Genomic DNA, 21241 nt, shown 5'->3' on the forward strand with positions numbered 1-21241 from the left:
ATATTGGAGCATTGCTACTCAGGGCCGACTGGAGGACATTACAGTGGAAATAAGACCGCACATAAAACACTTGAATCAGGTTTTTATTGGCCTACACTATTCAAAGACACCAACAGGTATGTTGCTTCCTGTGACAAATGCCAACGAGCAGGTAATATCTCTAAACGTGACAAAATACCCCAAACGTACATACTCTCATAAGAAATATTTGATATATGGGGTATCGACTTTATAGGTCCATTCCCTAATTCATTTAGGAATAAATACATCTTAGTAACCGTCGATTATATATCCAAATGGGTGGAAGCCCAAGCTTTAATTATAAATGATGCTCGAGTGGTAGTACGATTCCTTAAGAAACTCTTCTCTCGATTTGGAACACCTAGAGCAATTATCATTGATAGGGGTACTCATTTTTTTAACGCCCAATTTGATAAGACCCTTAAGAAATACGGAGTTCACCACAGAACAGCTACCCCTTACCATTCTCAAACTAGTGGACAAGTCGAAGTAGCAAACCGAGAACTTAAACGTATCCTAGAAAAGACAGTAGAATCAAACAGGAAGGATTGGGCGATGAAAGTTGATGATGCCTTATGGGCTTATAGAACTTCTTTTAAGACCCCCATAGGAACATCCCCTTACAGACTTGTTTATGGAAAAAGTTTTCATCTACCGCTTGAGTTAGAACACAAGGCATTCTGGGCTATAAAGTTTCTAAAACTTGATTTCAAACTTGCAGGTGAAAACAGGTTGATGCAGTTAAACGATTTAGATGAGTGGTGAACTAATGCATATGAGAATTCACGCTTACACAAAGAAGCCACGAAATGCCGTCATGATGCTCGATTAAAGCAACACAAGCAATTTGAAGCTGGGGACCTTGTCTTGCTATACAAATCAAGGGTCAAATTATTTCCTAGGAAGCTAAAATCACGTTGGTCAAGTCCATTCGTCGTCCAAACTGTTTTTCCATATGGCACAGTAGAGGTAAGTCATCCAACTCACGGCACCTTCAAGGTAAATGGACATCGTCTTAAACTTTATAACAGCGAGGACTTTAAGGATAATAGAGAGGAGCTACGACTCCACTAACCTGTCTAAATATATCACATGGTAAAGTTAAGGTTAGACTTTAAATAAGCATTTCTTGGGAGGCAACCCAAGCACTAACCTCACTAAATAGGGTTTAATTTTTCTTTAACTGTTCATAGTTTAACTGCAGGAAATTTTGACATCTAACAGGAGCGAACACAGCCTGGCCCACGGGCGTGGCTAAGGCCTTGTTGAAACAAGACTCATATTTTTTTTTCAAAATAAAGGTACACGGGCTGCGACAAAGGAGCCACGGCCGTGTGATACGGCCGTGTTAAGCCCACGGTTAAGAGACACGGGCGTGTCCCAGACCGTGGTAAAACTGCACCTTAATTTTTACAAAAATTCAATAGAGACACGGCCTACGATAAAATACCACGGTCGTACGAGGCAACCGTAAGAGCCACAAGGGCTTGAACACGGGCGTGCTTGCGGCCGTGTAAGAACTTACCCAAACATAGACCAACAAACGAAGTCAGAATAGAACACGGGCATAGGCCACAGTGCTTCCATGCCGTGTATAATCCTGATTAAGTGACACAGGCATGTTAGCCTGCCAATGGGCGTGGGAGAAACGAAGAGAGTACTACACGATCGTGTGATGCAGCCCTGTGGGCCACACGGCCCAGACCCACGAGCGTGTCCGAAGGCCGTGTGTGATACTGACTTAAAACATTACCATAAGCATGAACCATGAACACGGTCGTGTTGGATATAACATGGGCGTGGGAGAAGCGAACGAACGTACACACGGCCGTGCGCACCACACAGCTTGGGAACACGGGCATGTCTAAGGGCTTGTGTACGAACCTGACTTCAAAATCACAAAAAAAACGGGTTGGTAACACTCCACGCGGGCGTGTGCAATGGCCATGTGGCCTGCAACAGGGCTTACACGACCGTGGCGCCTCTTTTAATCCCCCTAACCTTAATTTCTTTTATTTCATTCACTAATCATCTTCTTCCCCAAACCAACCACTCTTCTCTTGATCGCGTGATTCGTAACAAGTAATAAATATTTATAATGAAGATCAAACCTAGACTAACTATTATCACGAAGAAAAGGCAAGCGCACCTATCGAACAATAGTATAGTAATGGCAAGACCGGGATATCGTACCCAAGGGAACCAAAAGTACTAGTAATAACTATCTTTTTATTATCTAGCCTAAGAATAAAAGGGTTTATTTATTAAACTAATTATTTAAACTAATTAACTGATTTAATTAAAGCAAAGAGAAAATTTGGAAAAAGACTTGAAGAAAAGCAATTGATAAAGACGACACCCAAGGAGGAATCCACCTAGATTTCACTTGTTATCTGACTCTGAACCGGACGATTTATTCACTTAACTTGATCCATAGAGATCCCTAAGTTAAGTTATTATCCCTATTTAAGACTAATAACGTCTAATCCCTAGATTTAATAACTGAGAATTTTCTCTAATTAAAACTCTAGGGTTGCATTAACTCGATCTATGGATCCACTTATTAGGTTTCACCCTAATCCGATAAAATCTCGTAACCCTATTTCTAAGCGTTCGATCAACTCCACTTAATTATGCCAAATCTACTCTTAGGCAGGGTCTATTCCTCCTCTGCATAAGAATACTAACTCAAGCACTAAGAATACATAATTAAGAACAAATCAAGTATTTATCATACAGTTCAGATAATAATAACAAGATTCATCATAGGTTTTATCCCCCTTAGGTATCTAAAGGGTTTAGTTCATAATAAAATAAGAGTACATCTCAAAAGTATGAAAAAAACAAAACATAAAGAAAACTCTAAAACCCCTGAAGGAATTCTGAGAGAGATCTTTAGTCTTGGAGTAGCTCCAGCTTTTGAGATGGATCGTCTAGCTTTCTTCAAGTAATTCCTGGCGTATGGTACTGTATTCTAGAAAAGTTCTGGAAAGAGCGGCCTCCTTCTAGGTCACACTTAGGGTGTTTATATAGGCTTTGGATTGGCTTTCTTCCTCTCTAAGTACCCTTATTCATGTAAAATACAACATTTTGAAAAAGGTACACGCCCGTGTGCCACAACCGTGTGACGTGGTTACCAGGCCGTGTTCAATCCACTGAATTACACACGGCCGTGTGGGCTCAATGGCCAGGCTGTGTGAATCGTGAAAACCTTGGTCGACACCCCCGAAGGCCACATGCGTGTGAGATGCCCGTGTGGTAAGGCTTAGGCCATGTCATCTTTTCGATTTGGTCTGTTTTTGTCCCTTTTTAGCTTGTTTTGGCTCCTTTCGACTCTTGGTTCTCTCCTGAGTACAAAACATGAAATAAGCGGATTAAGAGCACCAAAATCCATAAATCTAGTAATAAACATCCATAAATATGCTAAGTATTTGGGGTATAAATATGTATAATTTGGCGTTTATCAAATACCCCCATACTTAAGCATTTGCTTGTCCTCAAGCAAAATTCTCATTTACTGCTAGGATTCATTCCTCTCAATCACATAATCATTACTGATAATGTTACAAGTTATTCCATAGAAAATCATACAGTGAGAATTCAACTATAGGGGCATTAAAAGCCTCAAACAATCTAAATTGAATATTTTGATAATAAAATCAAAGGTAATCTCCTTCCTTTAAGTAATTAACTTTAGTCCTAAATTTACAAGAGATGACATCCTTACTAAAGATTCACTCAAATCACTTAAAGTGTTTAAGGTTCAAGATTAAGCACTCGATTGTCTAACATGAAAAGTTATTACCATAGGCTTGCATGAAAATCAAATCTCCACCACTTGTAAATGATATGATATGATACACTAATCAAAAGGTCTTTGCATGGTTATAACAGGGTTTAGGTTACAGGTATGGATACAAGCTGAAGAGAAAAAGGTTAGAATCGAGATAATTTCAATATATTACCCCACTATCAAAAACTTAATTACTGAACCACAAACAAATATCTAGAACTATTTTACATGAGCTCATGACAACTTTAGCTTGCTGAGAATTACAATAATAATACTGAGTTTTTTTTTAGAACAAATCAAGTCGATACAATATGGAAATCAGATTTCATGATTCAGTAACAAAAAAAATGATGAACATAGTGAGGTAACAGTATTAAATTCAATCTCGATAAAAAAGGGTCAAACTAAGTAAGAGGATTTCAACAGTAATGGCTTAATGGGTTAATGATGAGGGTTAATCAAAGAAAAGGGTTAGTAGACTAAAAAAAAAGGTTCACTAAGGGTTTAATTATGTGGGAAGGCTTTTTATGAAGTAAATGGGTTAAATCCTAAGTGCCTTTATCATCTTAGTATATCAAATCATACGTGTGATCTTGATATGTATAATCGAAGCAAGTTCTAGAATAACAGTTCAATGTTGACACACTCAAACCACAAAAGAAGTGAGCAAAAAAAAAAGCTATATGCTCAAAAGGCTCAAAAATCTCACCAAAAATTTGGGTTTTTGATGTCATTCCTATATACTTAAGATTTCAAGATAATACCTCAATTTAGGAAAATAATCTAAAAAAAAAAATTAGTTCTCAAAATATCAACTTATCATGCTCGATTCTCTAATGTCCTATAATCAAATAATCATGCATAATTCCCATGGTCTAATTCATGACATACCAACAATAATTATAGATCAATCAGAATTTACTCGATCAATATTATGAGAAAATCACTTAAGTACAAGACCAAATTCAGGGAATTGAGAATAATGCACAAAGTTAGGTTTCATGTTCACCCCCCCACACTTAAGATGTACAGTTCCCTCAATATACAAAGAAATAGTATTCAAAATAAAGAAAACCATAAGAGAAAAAGAGGTAAAACTCCCTGTTATATGGATGTGGAGCTTGATTCTGAGGATGGAGTGTTCAGGGAAAGTGGTAGCTACCATTGTTCGTGGCTAGATAAAGAAAATCGGTCGTTGAACATGGCACTCGTGAGGTATTGTTTCCCTTTTGTTTCCTCCTTTCGTAAAATATTCCTAGCAACTTTGCTTGGAAATCTGTAGAATCATGAAGAGCTTATTAAGAGTTGGTGTCGAAGAGAGCGTAATGGAATTACTTGTTAGAAATACCAGAAAATGGAAAAAGTAAAATTTACTAATATAGATGTCTTTCAAAATAAAATAATAAAATTGAAATAAAAATAAAAATAAAAATAAAAATAAAAATAAAAATAAAATATAAATAAGAGTAAATAATAAAAAAATAGGAGGATTCAATGATCTTCGTTGGTGGGGCCCTCAAGTGGTGATGCTGGAGTAGCAACGTGGAAGTGCTGGCACAGTTGCTGCAACATGGCCTGTATATCGTCCATCTTTCAGTCCCGTCGCCAATCTCGATCATGGATCATCTCGAACTGTGTAGTGCAATACTGCTCGAAGTGGGCGAGTCGGTCGGAAAGATGTGCCAATGAAGCAGCCGTATGAATTGGTCATTCCCTAGGTGGCACGATAGAAGGCTCCTCATTTGTGGGGGAACATCATCAAGGATGTCCTCAAGATCCTCCTAGTCAATGGCATGCGAGAGACGGTACTGAGGAAGATTGGTCCCACGTTGGCGCTCGATCATTCTCATGTGTAACATAGTCATGATGCCACAATGGGGACATCGACCTATCGAATAAGCGACGATGGTAGGCATGGTCTTGAGGAGGCCAAAGTGTCTGGCAAGGCGCGTCACGTAGGGGCCGATGGAGATCACTCCCTTCCTATGTCGCTTGGTCTGATGGCGAATGACGAAAGCAATGAAGTATGCTAAGTCGATCACGTGTACATTCACCATGCACCATAAATAGTAGGCGTTGTGGGTATTGACGACATCGGTGCTCTCTCTCCTCCCGGTCAAGGTGTGTGCCAATTGGCATGGAGATATCGTAGGGAAGGGGGGAGAGCTGAGGCCTTTGAGCGACTAGGGTCGTAGTTGGAAGAGAGTAGTGCCAAAGCCATCCAGCACAAGGAGGGGGAGATGTGGATATTGCGTGGTAGTGTATTCATGTCCTTCTCCTCTATAAACTCATCGGGGTAAAGTCCCAAAGCAACTCCAAACTCTAGGACACTCATCACATGAACTAGACCGCCTAATCGGAAGTGAATGGTACTTGGGTCGTCATTGTTCGTCATCACCACCTGTAAATGAAAAGTAGAGCATAATTCTAAAGTTAGCTCTAAATAAGTGGGCTCGGTAATAGCAAAGAACCGTTCCCATAAGTCTGTGTACAGGAGAGCGCGGATGGCATCAGTGAGCTGGACTTGCTCTACGGCAGCCCAGTCGATGCAGCGACCTGTGGTGATGGGTCGTGCGAGTAATATCTGGAATAGCTCCTCCTGTGAAGCTTGCGAAAATTCAAGGAACGGGTACCGAACTTTGGCTGTAGCATGTACCGAGGAAGAACCCAGTCCCTTACGTCTCTTTGAGGATGGGACCGCAACCTTCTTTCCTCTTAATGACGACATAATGTACCTGAAAATATATGAGCATTGATATAATCTCAGATACATTAGTAGTTAAGCAAGAGGCCCCAAAACTAGTATATGTTATTTAGTGGCTTAAATAATTCAAATATAGAAAATTCTAAGTCAAATTCCTAACTTGTCTAAAGCAAAATAGTACAATATTTATGTAAAGCATGTATAATACTAATGTAGAAATACAAATTGGAAAAATAAAGTTGACAAAGTGAACCAAGGGCTGTTGTATGGCAGCGCACGGGCATGTGGTGGCGAGCACGGGCGTGTGACGCGGAAAGAAAGCCGTGTGGTGGGAAAAATAGAGGGTATAGAAAGGGGAAAGTGGGGATTAATGTAAGGGGAATGGATTTTAAGGTGGTTTGAAGGTTGGGGGAGTGAGAATTTTGGAAATGGTGGCCGGAATAAGGATTAGGGAGTGGGGAGGAGGAGTTTTCGGCTAAGGTTTTGAAAGGGGGAAGAAGATGAACAGTGGTTTATATATATAGGAAAGGGTCACATGGCCTAGGGCCATGCCGGTGTGCTTTGAGTGTAAGCCCATGTTTTTCGAATTTTTCAAGTTAGGTCGTGCCCGGCTACTGTCCCACGCCTGTGTGTCTTGGGTGTGTGTGGCACACGGCCATGTCACACGATCGTGCTTAGCTTTGTTCACTTCTCCCACGCCCGTGTGTTATGGTAGCACGCCCGTGTATTGTTGTACACAACTGAATGGCACGAGCGTGTCGCACGTTTGTGTCGAAGAAACAGAATCGAGCCTTGTCCCTGGCACGCCCGTGGGTTTTCATTCCCACGCCCATTTATTCCTATCAAGTTCACCTACTGCCATGTCGCACAGCCGTAGGGATTTATCGCACCCCGTGTTTTGGGGAAATCATGTCCTGTTTCAACACAGCCGTATCGAACGACCGTGGCTTCTTCCTCTGTTTGGCCACAGCTTTAGGCACGCCCGTGTGTATGGTCGTATGTGCTAAAAACTGTGCAATTCAAAGATTAAGTTAAGGATCCAAAGTGTAAGAAAATAAAAATAAAGAAATCAAAATATGTTAGTGCTCGGGTTGCCTCCCGAAAAGCGTTTATTTCTAGTTTAAGCTCGACTTACCTCTTCGTTGAATGATCATGGTGGTTCGAGGAGTTCATATTCCTCATTCCTGTTGTCAATTTTAAAATAAGGTTTTAAACGGGTGTTGTTTACCTTAAAAGTGTCGAACTTGGGGTGACTCACCTCCACTGTACCGAATGGAAAAATACTAAGTATCGTAAGAGGGATTTCCTCATTTGGTTTGGTAGTGACAATGTGAGGATCAACAGCATCTAGTAAGACTGTATCGTCGACCTGAAGTTGATTAGGAGAGGTATCGGGCTTGTTTTTGCGCAGTTTCAATTTGTCATGTGTTCGCGGTTTGTGTTCTCGCCATTCGTCTAGCTCTTCTATCTGTAGTACTCATTCTTCATGGAAGTCTTTGTTCCCTTCATGATAGTAGTGCACTATTTCTGTTGTCTCTGTTCGAGGAAGTTCCTGCAAGGACGATTAAATATTAGTTTTATCATCGACAGTTTTTATAGCATTATCTTGAGTCTTAGAGGTTTTGACTGAGTCGCGTGCTTGGAGTGTTATTGTATCGTCACCTACACGAAGTGTTAGCTCTCCTGTGCCTACAATAATAATAGTTCTGGCAGTTGCTAAAAATGGTCGTCTTAAAATTAAAGGTACCTTGTTATCCTCATCTATATCTAAGACAACGAAGTCTACTCGGTAAATAAATTTATCAATTTTAACGAGAACATCTTCAATAATACCCTTAGAAAATCTAACTGTTTTGTCAGCCAATTGTTCTGTTTGGGTTTACCGAGACCTGGCCGTTTAAACATTTTATATGGCATAACATTTATACTTGCCCCTAGATCAGCTAAAGCATTATTCACAGATAGACTACCAATTAAACAAGGAATTGTAAAACTCCCTGGATCTTTCAATTTGTTAGGTAGCTTATTCTTTAGAATAGCTGAGTAGACTGCATTGAATTCCACATGTGATGTAGCGTCTAATTTCCTTTTATTGCTCAGAAGTTCCTTTAAGAATTTTGCTGAGTTGGGCATCTGCGAAAGGACATCAATAACGGGTAAGTTAATATGTAATTTCTTTAAGAGTTTGACAAACTTACCGAGTTTTTCTTCTGTTCTGTCTTTCTTCATCACTTTAGGATATGGCACACGAGGTTCGTGATTCGTACTTACCTGTTTTGGATCATTAATGTTTACCTCTTTTCATCCTTTGTTCATCGTGTTGTCTTGTTGTAATTCTGGTTCAGGTGTAATGAATCCTTTCTTATGTTGAGTGCTAATTGCATTGAGGTGTTCCCTCAGATTAGGTTCAGTATTACTTGTAGGCTACTTTGTGGTCGTTCAGAGATTAGTTTGGACAGCTGGCCTATCTAAGTTTCTAATCCTTAGATCGATGCTTGTTGATTCTTAAGTACTGTCTCGGTATTTTGGAAACGGGTTTCTGACACCAAGATGAATTTAGAAAGTATATCTTCAAGGTTCGGTTTCTTCTCTTATTGATAAGGTGGTTGTTGAAAACCTTGAGGATTTTGTGGCTTTTGATTCCCTTGACCACCCCAGGAGAAATTTGGGTGGTTCTTTCAACCTGCATTATAAGTATTACTGTATGGGTTATTTTGAGATCTAAAGTTATTGTTACCCATATAGTTGACTTGTTCCTCTTTAGTTGTAGGATTGAAGGATTGGTATTCTGTATGTACACCTCCTCCGCTTGAGTCACACCTCATTACTGGATGTACCTGCGTAGAACCAAGTAAACCGTCAATTTTTTTATTGAGAAGTTCTACCTGATTAGAGAGCATGGTGACTGAATCAATGTTATAGACACCGACTGTTTCATTGGCTTTGTCCTCATAACTTGCCACTGATAGTTGTTCAGTGACATCTCCTCTATGAATTCATAGGCATCTTCCGGTGTTTTGTTGTTAATGGTTCCGCCAGCAGCTGCGTCAATCATTTGTCTTGTCGAGGGATTCACACTATTGTAGAACATTTGAACTTACAGCCAAAGCGGTAACCTATGGTGAGTGCACCTTCTCAGTAAGCCCTTGTATCTCTCCCATGCATCGTAAAGTGTTTCTAAATCCATCTGCACAAAAGAAGAGATATCATTACACCATTTAGCTGTTTTAGCCGGCGAAAAATATTTTAGTAAAAACTTCTTGGTCATTTGTTCCCAAGTAGTGATAGACCCTCGAACGTGAGTTCAACCCTTTGTTTAGCTTTATTTCTCAAGTAAAAGGAAATAATCAAGAAGGCGAATGGCATCATCAGAAATGCCATTGATTTTGAATGTATCACAAAATTCAAGAAAATTCGCCAAGTGCGTGTTGGGATCCTCATCCTGCAAACCATCAAACTGAACAAACTGCTGTATCATCTGAATTGTGTTAGGTTTTAGTTCGAAATTATTCGCAGCAATAGCAGGTCTAACTATACTAGACTCAGTTCCTGTTAAAGAAGGTTTAGCATAATCATACATAGTACGTGGAGCAGGATTTTGATTAGCTACAATTGTAGGAGGCAGCTAATCACCTAGATTTTAGGCCATCTCTTCGGTTGGGGTTTGAGTATCGTCTTCTCACTCGTTCTCTGTGTAGCGTAAACTACGCCTTATTTCTCTTTGATTTTTTCGAATTGTGTGATCGATTTCTTCGTCAAAGAGTAATGGTCCTGACAAGTTTCTTCTAGTCACAAACTATAAAAACCTGCCAACAGAGAAAAAGTAAATTAATAAATAATAAATAAAATAAAATTGCAAGAAAAAAATGGCTAAAGTAATAAAAATTTAGTGTTCCTAATATTCCAGTTCCTCGGCAGCGGCGCCAAAAACTTGATCGCGTGATTCGTAACAAGTAATAAATATTTATAATGAAGATCAAACCTAAACTAACTATTATCACGATGAAAAGGCAAGCGCATCTATAGAACAATAGTATAGTAATGGCAAGACCGGGATATCGTACACAAGGGAACCAAAAGTACTAGTAATAACTATCTTTTTATTATCTAGCCTAAGAATAAAAGGGTTTATTTATTAAACTAATTATTTAAACTAATTAACTGATTTAATTAAAGCAAAGAGAAAATTTGGAAAAAGACTTAAAGAAAAGCAATTGATAAAGACGACAGCCAAGGAGGAATCCACCTAGATTTCACTTGTTATCTGACTCTGAACCAGGCGATTTATTCACTTGACTTGATCCGTAGAGATCCCTAAGTTAAGTTATTATCCCTATTCAATAATAATAACGTCTAATCCCTGGATTGAATAACCGAGACTTTTCGCTAATTAACACTCTAATGTTGCATTAACTCGATCTATGGATCCCCTTATTAGGTTTCACCCTAATTCAGAAAAATCTCGTAACCCTATTCCTAGGCGTTCGATCAACTCCACTTAATTATGCCAAATCTACTCTTCGGCAGGGTCTATTCCTCCTCTACATAAGCACATCAAATCATGAATTAATACCCAGAATATTAACTCAAGCATTAAGAATACATAATTAAGAATAAATCAAGTATTTATCATACAGTTCAGATAATAATAACAAGATCCATCATAGGTTTTATCCCCGTTAGGTATCTAGGGGTTTAGTTCATAATAAAATAAGAGTACATCTCAAAAGTATGAAAAAAACAAAACATAAAGAAAACTCTAAAACCCCTGAAGGAATTCTGAGAGAGATCTTCAGTCTTGGAGTAGCTCCGGCTTTTGAGATAGATCGTCTGGCTTTCTTCAAGTAATTTCTGGTGTGTGGTACTGTATTCCAGAAAAGTTCTGGAAAGAACGACCTCCTTCTAGGTCACACTTAGGGTGTTTATATAGGCTTTGGATTGGCTTTCTTCCTCCCTAAGTACCCTTTTCCGTGTAAAATACAACTCTTTGAAAAAGGGACACGCCCGTGTGCCACGGCCCTGTGACGTGATTACCAGGCCGTGTTCGATCCGTTGAATTACACACGGCCGTGTGGGCTTAATGGCTTATCTGTGTGAATCGTGAAAACCTTGGTCGACACACCCGAAAGCCAGGGGCGTGTGAGATGCCCGTGTGGCGAGGCTTAGGCCGTGTCATCTTTTCGATTTGGTCTATTTTTGTCCCTTTTTAGCTCGTTTTTGGCTCCTTTCTACTCTTGGTACTCTCCTAAGTACAAAACATGAAATAACGGGATTAAGAGCACCAAAATCCACAAATCTAGTAATAAACATCCATAAATATGCTAAGTATTTGGGGTATAGATATGTATAATTTGGCGTTTATCATCTCTTTTCCCTTCCCTTTCCATTCCTCCCCTATTTCTTCACCCCCATCCTTTTTTTTTCATTGATTCCTTTTCTCTTCTTCTCTTTTCTTTTCTTCCCTTCTTTCCCCTATCTTTCCCTTTCCTCTTATTTCCCCTATTCCCTCACCCTCCGACCACCAACTACCGCCGGCAGTCACTCCCTCCCTCTCTTCTGCCTCTGCACGCACTCCTCCGTCATCCAACCCACACCGCTCGCGCACTAGCCCCGTAAAGCACCACCGTCGTTCATCAATCGTTTGTTTCCTTTTTACCTCTATTACTTTCAATTATTTTACTTCCTTTAGTCTACTTGACTTGTACTTGTTTATTCTTCCCACAGCTAATAATTTGCATGCTTATTAATCCTTAGTTATGTTTAGTAATTTCCAATTTTACTGACGATAAAGATTTACTTAGTCACTGTGTTTTCATTCCTGCCTGATTTGCCCACATGATTAAGGTTATCATTAGTTATTTACCACATTTTAGTATTATCTACTATAACTTGATTTTTCTTTTAGCATTAGCTTTGTTTAACCTTAGTACTAATTCCATCTTTTGTTAGTCATAATCATTTGGCTCGTTGATTCATACGCAATATCACTACTCGGTTTTAGCATGCTTGAATTAGTGTCCATATTATCTTACAAGCAGAGTATTACTATTTTGGACTACTCAGATTTTACTTGCAGATTTGGGAATTATTATTGATGACCCGATCTTTTATTACAAGTACACTATGACAAATACAATAGGCAAGAAAACCGCGGTTCCTGCCTCGAAAAAACAAAAAGGAGCGACATCTTTCTCTGGCCCCACCGCTGAGATACGACACCCATTTCTCCAATTTTCATCAGGACCCTAGGAGAAACTATTCTAGATATTACGGACCCGACCCCTAAGCGTGGGCCGTTGCATCGATTGGGATGCACTAGAGCAAGTCCACCTAGCTGACTCGATTTGGGCTCTCCTAACCATCGCTTCATGGGATCGGTTCTTTGACATCATTGAGCCGACATATCTAGAATTCACCTGGGAACTAGGCTCGACTGTCCAGTTACAGACTGTGATGGCGGAACACGACGACCCAGGAATAGTTCAATTCCTCCTTGGCGGTCTAGTACGTCAGTTGAGTGTCCCCGAATTTGGAGCTGCCTTAGGACTCTATACAGACGAGTTCATGGACGCCGACATCTTTCCTAACCTCCACCGTCACATTCATCGTTTACCCTCTGTGTGCTGGAACGACCTCCAACCTCCTACAAGTATTTATGATCCTATTAGTTGTTCAAAGGCATCGGCACTGCCTCCAGCTCTGCGCTATCTCCATGCCCTTTTAGCACACACATTAACGGAGAGATGAGAGAGTACTGGCATTGTCAACACTCACGACGCATACTTCTTGTGGAGCATGCGGAAAAGGCACATATTAGATCTCGCGTACTTCGCCGCCCTTGCTATTCGCCATCAGATAGAACAACACCGAAAAGAAGTCATTAGTACTGGCCCACATGTGACTCGTCTAGCGCGCTACTTCAGGCTCTTGAATACAATGGCGCAGTCTTCATCGCTCACTCTCATTGGCCAGATGTCCCTACAGGGCATCCAAAGTATGCTCCATATGAGAATGATTGAGTGTTGGCGTAAGTTCGACCCTCCTCAGTATCGACTTGCACGAGCCGCCGATGAGGATGATGACGAGGATATTCCTGATGATATCCCTCCAGTTCAGGACGAGCCACCTTCTCAGCCACCACCAAGACACCAGCCAGTTCATGCGGCTGCTTCATTGTCTGAAGTTTCAGACCACCTTCATCGCTTTGAGCAATATTGCACTCAGCGATTCAACAGCATCAAGGCGACTTTACAACAAATCTGCCAACATTTTCACATATCACCTCCAGCACCACCACATCAAGATCCAGCTGTCGACGAGGACTTTTAAGTCCATTTAATTTTTAAATTGTTTTTCTTTTTATTTTATTTTTATTTTTGCTTTTCTTTTGGACTTTATTTATCATTTTCTTCCAAGACTTTTATTAGTTTAATTTGAATTTTATTTTATCTTGCTATTTCATTATTACTAACTCTAATAACCCTATAAATATAAATCCCTTAAACATTACTGATGGCATCGCAGTTTCAAAAGGCTCAGTCGATAGGAGCTACTCAGGAATAAACAAACATTCCTCCACAACTGCCATGTCCTGCTCGACCACGACCATAGCCACTACGACACCAACCACCACGATAACCTCTTCGCTGGACACTGTGGTTGTGGAACCCAACCTCTACCACCACCTTCACCTCTGTCTACATACATATCACTTTCAATGCCTCTAAACCTGTTCCAGCTCTTTCAAGGATTACATCCAAATTCAAGGCAGTTTCGATTCTCTCCCTTTCTTTTAATCTTATACTTATATGGCTATCATCTATCTTTGTACATTGAGGGCAATGTACACCTTAGGTGTGGGGAGGATATTTATGTGATTATCAAAAAATCCCTGAATTTTTATCTGTTCTTAAATAATTTTCTCATATCCTTATTAGAGTAAATTCTGATTGATCTGTGATTTTTATTGATATGTTTTAAATTAAACCATAGGAAATTGTGCATTAATTGTTTAAACTTTAAGACATTAGGGAATCAAGCATGATGAGTTGGCTTTTGAGAAATAAAATTGCTAGGTTGTTTCCCTGAATTGAGGTATTATCTTGAAGTTTTGAATTTACAGGATTGACACCAAATATCCTTAATTTTCGTGAGACTTTGAGCTTTTTAGAGCATATATCTTTCTTGATCACTGATTTTATTGATTATGAGTGTGTCAACATTTATTTGTTATTCTAGAACTTGCTTCGATTATGCATGTCAAGACCACACCTTTGATTTGATATGCGAAAATGATAAAGGCACTTAGGTTCTAACCTATTTACCCCATCAAGGCCTACCCACACAATTGACTACTAGTGAACCCCTTTGAGTCTTAACTATTATTTATTGATTTTTCCCTTAATATTAACCCACAACTTAACATTTTTTTGATTCGTTAAGAATTTCTTCCTTTTTATTGACTCCCTTTTTGTCGAGATTTAATTTAATTAGTTACCTAATTATGTTCGTTCATTCTAGTTGCTAAATTTATCCTTATGATGTATTCTCCATTACTTGTTCTTATTCTTAAAAAAAAAATCGCATATTTATTCATTCATTTACATATTGTTCTAAAGAGCTTGGATAAGTTAAAGTTGTTATATTGAGAAAAAGCTCACATCATTTGCTTTAGATAGTTTGAATTCTGGCACATTCTTGTAATTTAGCAATGAGCTTCATTTTTCTAAGTTTGGTAATTCATTTTGAATTAATCTCGACTCTAACCCTCTTTTTTCAGCCTTTATCCACACCTTTAACCCAAACCCATTACAACCCTGCTAAAGACCTTTTAATAATTTGTGTATCATCTCATTTATAGTGGTGGAGATTTAATTTTCATGCAAGCTTATGGTAATAACTTTTCATGTTTGACTATTGAGTGCTTAATTGTTAAACCTTAAACACTTTGAGTGATTTGAGTGAACCTTTAGTGAGGATGTCAACCCTTGTTAAATTGGAATTAAAGATAACTACTTAGATAAAAGGGGATGCCTATGATTTTAGGATTGAAATGCTCAATTTGGATTGTTTGAAACTTTAATGTTCTTATGGTTAAGCTCTTAATGTATGATTATTTATGGATTATTTCGAACATTATTAATGAAAATTATAAGTTGAGAAGGATTTAGTTTAATTGTGAATTGAGGATTTTGCTTGAGGACAAGCAAATGCTTAAGTGTGGGGATATTTGATAAACCATAATATATACATATTTTTACCCCATGCTTAGCATATTTATAGATGAGTTTTCCTTGGTTTTATTGAATTCGATCCTCCTAATCCTTTAAATTCATGTTTTACACTCAGGAAAGCTTAGGATAACCAAAAGAGCGAGAAAAGAGTGAAAAACGGACAAGTTGGGCCTAAATCAATGTCTCACACGGCCTAGGCAGTCCCACACGGGTAATCCACACACCCGTGTGTGACACACGGGTAGACCACATGCCCGTGTGTCATGGCTGTGTCAACATTAATCCAAGTCAAAATTGCACACGGCCTGAGCATCTGCACACGGGCGTGACACACGGCCATGTCCCTGTCGAGCCCACGTCTAGTTCTACTCGGAAAAATCTTATTTTGGGTTAATTTGGGCAATCAAAAATCTATATAAAGACCCTAGAAGAGAAAAGGAGAGACACACAGAGAGTGGGAGGCAGAAAATACTCGCGACTAGCCATCGGAATCACATCGGAGCCAGGATTTACATCAAGACTAAAGATTTCCATCCAATTCCCTAGAAGTTCTTGGGTTTTCTTTATGTTTTGTTATTTTCCAAACTTTGAAATGTTTTCCATTATTATTATGAACTAAACTCCCTAAATACCTAAGGGAGATGAACCCTATGACAATCTTATTATGCTTTGATTTATATGATAAATACTTGTTCTTATTCTTAATTATGAGTTTTAATTCTTGCTTTAATATTTTAGGATATTAATCCAGGTTTTTGATGTGCTTATTCAGTGGAGCAAAAGTCCCTGTTTAAGAGTAGATCATTCATAATTAAGCGGAGTTGAATGCAATCCTAGAGATAGGACGACATAAATCTGCCGGATTAGAGTCAAATCTAATAAGGGAGTCCATAGATCGAGTTAATGCGACAATAGGAGTTTTAATTAGAAAGATATTTCAATTAATCAACCTAGAGTCATGTGTTCTTAGTCTCGAGAGAGATATTAACATAAATTAGGGATTTCTACGGAATAAGTCAAATGAATAAATCATCTAAGTCAAAGGTAATAAGTGAAGTCTAGGTAGATTCTTTATTGGGTATTATCTTCTCAATTGGTTTTCCTGAATTATTTTCCAACTTTCGCCTCTGTCGTGATCTTAGATAAATTAGAAAATTAGTTTAGTTTAAAAACACCCTTAAATTCTTAGGCTAGATAACAAAAAGATAGTAACTACTAGTACTTTTAGTCCTCGTGGATACGATATTCCGGTCTCACCATAACTGTACTACTGTTCGATAGGTGCGCTTGCCTTAAGTCGAATTATTAGTTAGTTTCACGACCATCACAAACCTACCCAACTACATTTATATATGATCCCTACAAAAATGAAGTTTGATAATTAATAATGGTTAGTGAAATTGTAATAGTTTGCCTTTGAAATTAGGACAATGATTCAATTACTCAAAAATAAAAATTAATTGAATACTTAAAATAGTAACTCTTTTACAAAACTCAAAACAAGAATGAAAACACGTCTCAAAAATTTTATTTAGTAAGAGATGAAAATTAGGTATTAGTTTATAGTTGGCGACACTATTGAATTGATATGGCATAGAAACTTTATAGTTGATGATAAATAATTGTTAGTATATGATTTAAAAAGGAAATGAGAACAAAAGGAGTTAGTTATAAGCTTTATTGTATGTGTACATCCAAATGAGAAATTAAGAATGTAGAGAGGGATTCACCATGAATTTGTGGCATCAAATAAATGGACTATGTCGCACAAGTAGAATATGTATAAAACTACACTTTTTCTATTTGATGTTAATTAAAATAAAGTTTTTCAACCTTTAAATAGATGTCGAAACTCCTCTTGTATCATTCAGTTTTCAATATTAGTGAATTTCTCCTCCTCTGCCTATGATTTTTTTTCTCTAAAGGGTTTTCACATAAAATCTGTGTGTTTTATTTTTTCTTTTCTTATTGTTTTGCAATCGTTCTATATTGCTATTATCAACATTCAATTTTATAAGTACTTTCCGTTAAGAATATGAAACCAACTCCCCTTAATATATATAAAAATAATGTTAAAATAATATAATAATAAAATATGTTATTTTACCCAAATAACCCAAAAAATTAATTATTTACGTAAATGACCTTGATTAAAAAACAATTACATAAATAACCTGAAATGAACAGTAAAATTAAGTTATGGGAAGTAGATGCTCGGCACCCCTTTTTTTCTTACACAATCATTGGCTGATGATTGTGTTAGGGATAAAAAAAGAAAAATTTTGGGGTTCTGGACACTCGATGGCCAGCACCCCTGTATTTTTTCGAACTGTATCATATTAGTATACATTTATACCAGTATTAAATAAATAAAATTGAGATGCTAGCACACTAATGGTCGGTACCCTTTTTAAAATTTGTAAAAAAAAATTTGGGTGCTGGGACACTGATGGCCAACACCCAGTACTCAATTTAAAATTTTTTTGGGGGTGCTAGGATATGATGGCCGACATTCCCTTTATCTGATTAAATTCAACCAGGTAAATTAAATTCTAATTTTTAAAATTAATTTCAATTTTAATCCAATTGGAATTTTATTACTATTTATGATACTATTTAGGGTTATTAATTTATTTAATTTTACAACCATATTTTAAACTTTTTTATCGTTAGATACAAAATTGATTTACTTACAAATTCAAAAATAAAATTTATTTTTTAATCATATAAAAGGGGTGTGGCCATTAGTGTCTCAACACCTCAAAAAAATTTTAATATAGAGGGTGTCAGTCATCAGTGTGCTAGCCCCCAAAAATTTCTTTTAAATACTAATATAAATGTATACCAATATGATACGATTTAAAAAATATATAAAAGTATCGGTTATCTAATATTTAAAACCCCAAAATTATTATTTTAATCTATGATACAATCATTAGCCAATGATCTTGTCAAAAAAAATGTGCTGGCTATCTATTCCCCATAACCTAATTTTATTATTCATTTTAAGTCATTTAAATAATTATTTTTAAACCCGTAAATAATTAATTTTTAAAGTAATTTGGTTAAAATAGCGAATAAAATATCTCACCATTGCAACTCATAAGCGCCACAAATGTTAAATAAAGTTAAAATAATAATGTATAGTACTCATAACAATAAAAGCATCAACCCCACTTACAATAAAACAAAATATATGTATATTAAAATAGTCATAGTATATGATTGTTACCAAAAAAATACAAAGTGAAGATAAATTACTAAAAGCTCGAGGCTCGAGAATGTCAGAACAAGCTTGGAAGTTATTTGAATGCATCGACCGCAGTCTATCCTGTACACAAATTTAGCATTATCTTTTCGTTACATTTTAATTTAATATTTAATATTTTTATTTTTATTTTATTTTTAATAAAATTTGATATTTCAATTTTACAATACCATTAATTAATTTAAATATTTTATTTTAATTAAAATATTAATTTAAATTTTAAGAATTATAAACACTATTAAAATTATTTATTAAATTCAAGTTTATTACAATAATAGATTTATATTATTTTGCCATAATTTTTTTTAAATTTGTTGCTTTTTGAGAGAATTGTTGCTTGTTTGCATATGCAGAGATGCCTTAAAGCCCAAAACTGTCTGTAATTGATGGGCGTCAAAAACACAAAAAATAATTTTTACAAAAATAACTCTAAATAGTAGTAAAGAGTGGCAGTAGCGTCAAATCTACAAGAATCGGATGTTATTATCAACTTCTGTGTTTATCTCGTAAACAGAATGTTTGTCGTGTCAAAGGTCGTGGCAAAGGTTGTGCCCACGACTCCAAACGGACTTGCTGAAAAATAAACAAATAGATCATGGGAGTTTTGAAATGTTTAAAAACTAAATAATTGAAACAGCATAAATAAATAATTAAATAAATTAGAAATTAAATTGGAAATTAAATTCAAATTTTGTAATAAAAAATAAATTGCCTTAGCCCTAGACTTGGTAGATTCCGGTTCAAGAATCTATCCTTGAAAATTGATCTTCTCCTCCAAACAATAACCTGGTTATAGCAGTTAAGAACGTCCTAACCACTAATTTTTCCTCTCGCAATTGGTCTCGGTACGACCTGCAAACCAACCTTTACCGATTATCTAACCGAGATACACGTGTTTCCGATTCAAGACTTTAACAACCTTGCGCTCTGAAAAACCCAACTCGAATCAACGGCCTCAACTGCGTGGGTCGTTTAAACCCAATCACTTCTTCCTTAATTTGTTCTCGGAGATCCGAATACAGCATGGTCGACTCGTTTCTCCAACTGTCAGCAAACACGACTCCAACCCAACGTGCACTTTGACTTGAAATTGAGTTTAACTTTAAGGGATGATTTGTCTATCCAGATACTTAAGGATGATTTTAAGTACGAATTCGTATCTCACGGTTCCCGACCAGAAAGAACACCGGCCTAAAGCTAAGTTGGAATTTAATGAAGCATGGATTTGATCATGCTTTTTAGGTTATGAAAGGTGGTTTGATGATAATGGAAAAAATTAGGGAATGAAAGGACTTGGAAGGCAATTGAACGAATTTTGAAAGAACAAAGAAATTGAAATGAAAATATCAGAATTCTCACGCCAAATTGAAAGGAAAAGGAAAATAATTCTATTCAACTAGATATTAGATGTGTCTTTCCTAATAAGATTAAGGCACTATTTATATATATAGAATTTAATAATTTTAGCCTTAACTAATTTAACATAAAATTAAATAAATATAAAATATAATTTTTTTTTTTACTTTTACAAAGTCAAAAATTCTGATGAGTCATTGGTTTTCTCCACATTTTTTATTCAGCCTCATTTCATTGATTGTATTTTAATTTGGTCATTTTCTGTCTGTATTTTTCTCTTAGTGTCTCAATTGTGTCTCTGATAAGATTAAAACATAAAAGCACTAATTTAACAGGATCAATTCAAAAATAAATCTAATTAAACATAAAATGTCATACAAATTAACATGTTATCAGCAACCATAAAAAAATTTCCGAGAAAGAAACGTGGAAAATACTTTAAAGCTCACATGAAAAATATACTTAAATCAATAAAATTAACTCCATGATAAAAGAAATTATCAATAAAAAAATTATACTTAAATCAATCTCTTATAAATATAGATTTTAAATAAAATTTTTATTCATCCAATGATATCAACAATAGTTATTTTTATACTTGACCTGAATACCTTTTCATGGATCAATATGTCACATGGTGACTGGTGAGGGACGATGCCACATCACTATGTCTATCACTTGCTCCGTACATGAACTATCGTATCTTCTATTGGATTACTTCTTCAATTAATCCTTGTAAATCAATTTCTCTTGATTATTAGGTAGAATATAAACTAAAAATACTGAAAATTAAAAAAAATTCTAATTTTTAAAGTAAAAAAATGAAATACATTAAAGGAAAAAAAACATGTAGGCTGTTTGACCAT

The 21241-nt window shown here is 36.7% G+C and overlaps 1 non-coding gene across 1 annotated transcript; it reads left to right on the plus strand.

The window, feature by feature from the left end:
* The first annotated feature begins 9631 nt into the window (after window positions 1-9631).
* Window positions 9632-9736, plus strand: LOC128290720 (small nucleolar RNA R71). The gene has a single exon (XR_008280508.1). It is a non-coding gene; the product is annotated as a small nucleolar RNA R71 (small nucleolar RNA).
* The last annotated feature ends 11505 nt before the right edge of the window (window positions 9737-21241 follow it).

The sequence above is a fragment of the Gossypium arboreum genome, chromosome 3 (assembly GCF_025698485.1).
Source record: "Gossypium arboreum isolate Shixiya-1 chromosome 3, ASM2569848v2, whole genome shotgun sequence".
Taxonomy (NCBI): domain Eukaryota; kingdom Viridiplantae; phylum Streptophyta; class Magnoliopsida; order Malvales; family Malvaceae; genus Gossypium; species Gossypium arboreum.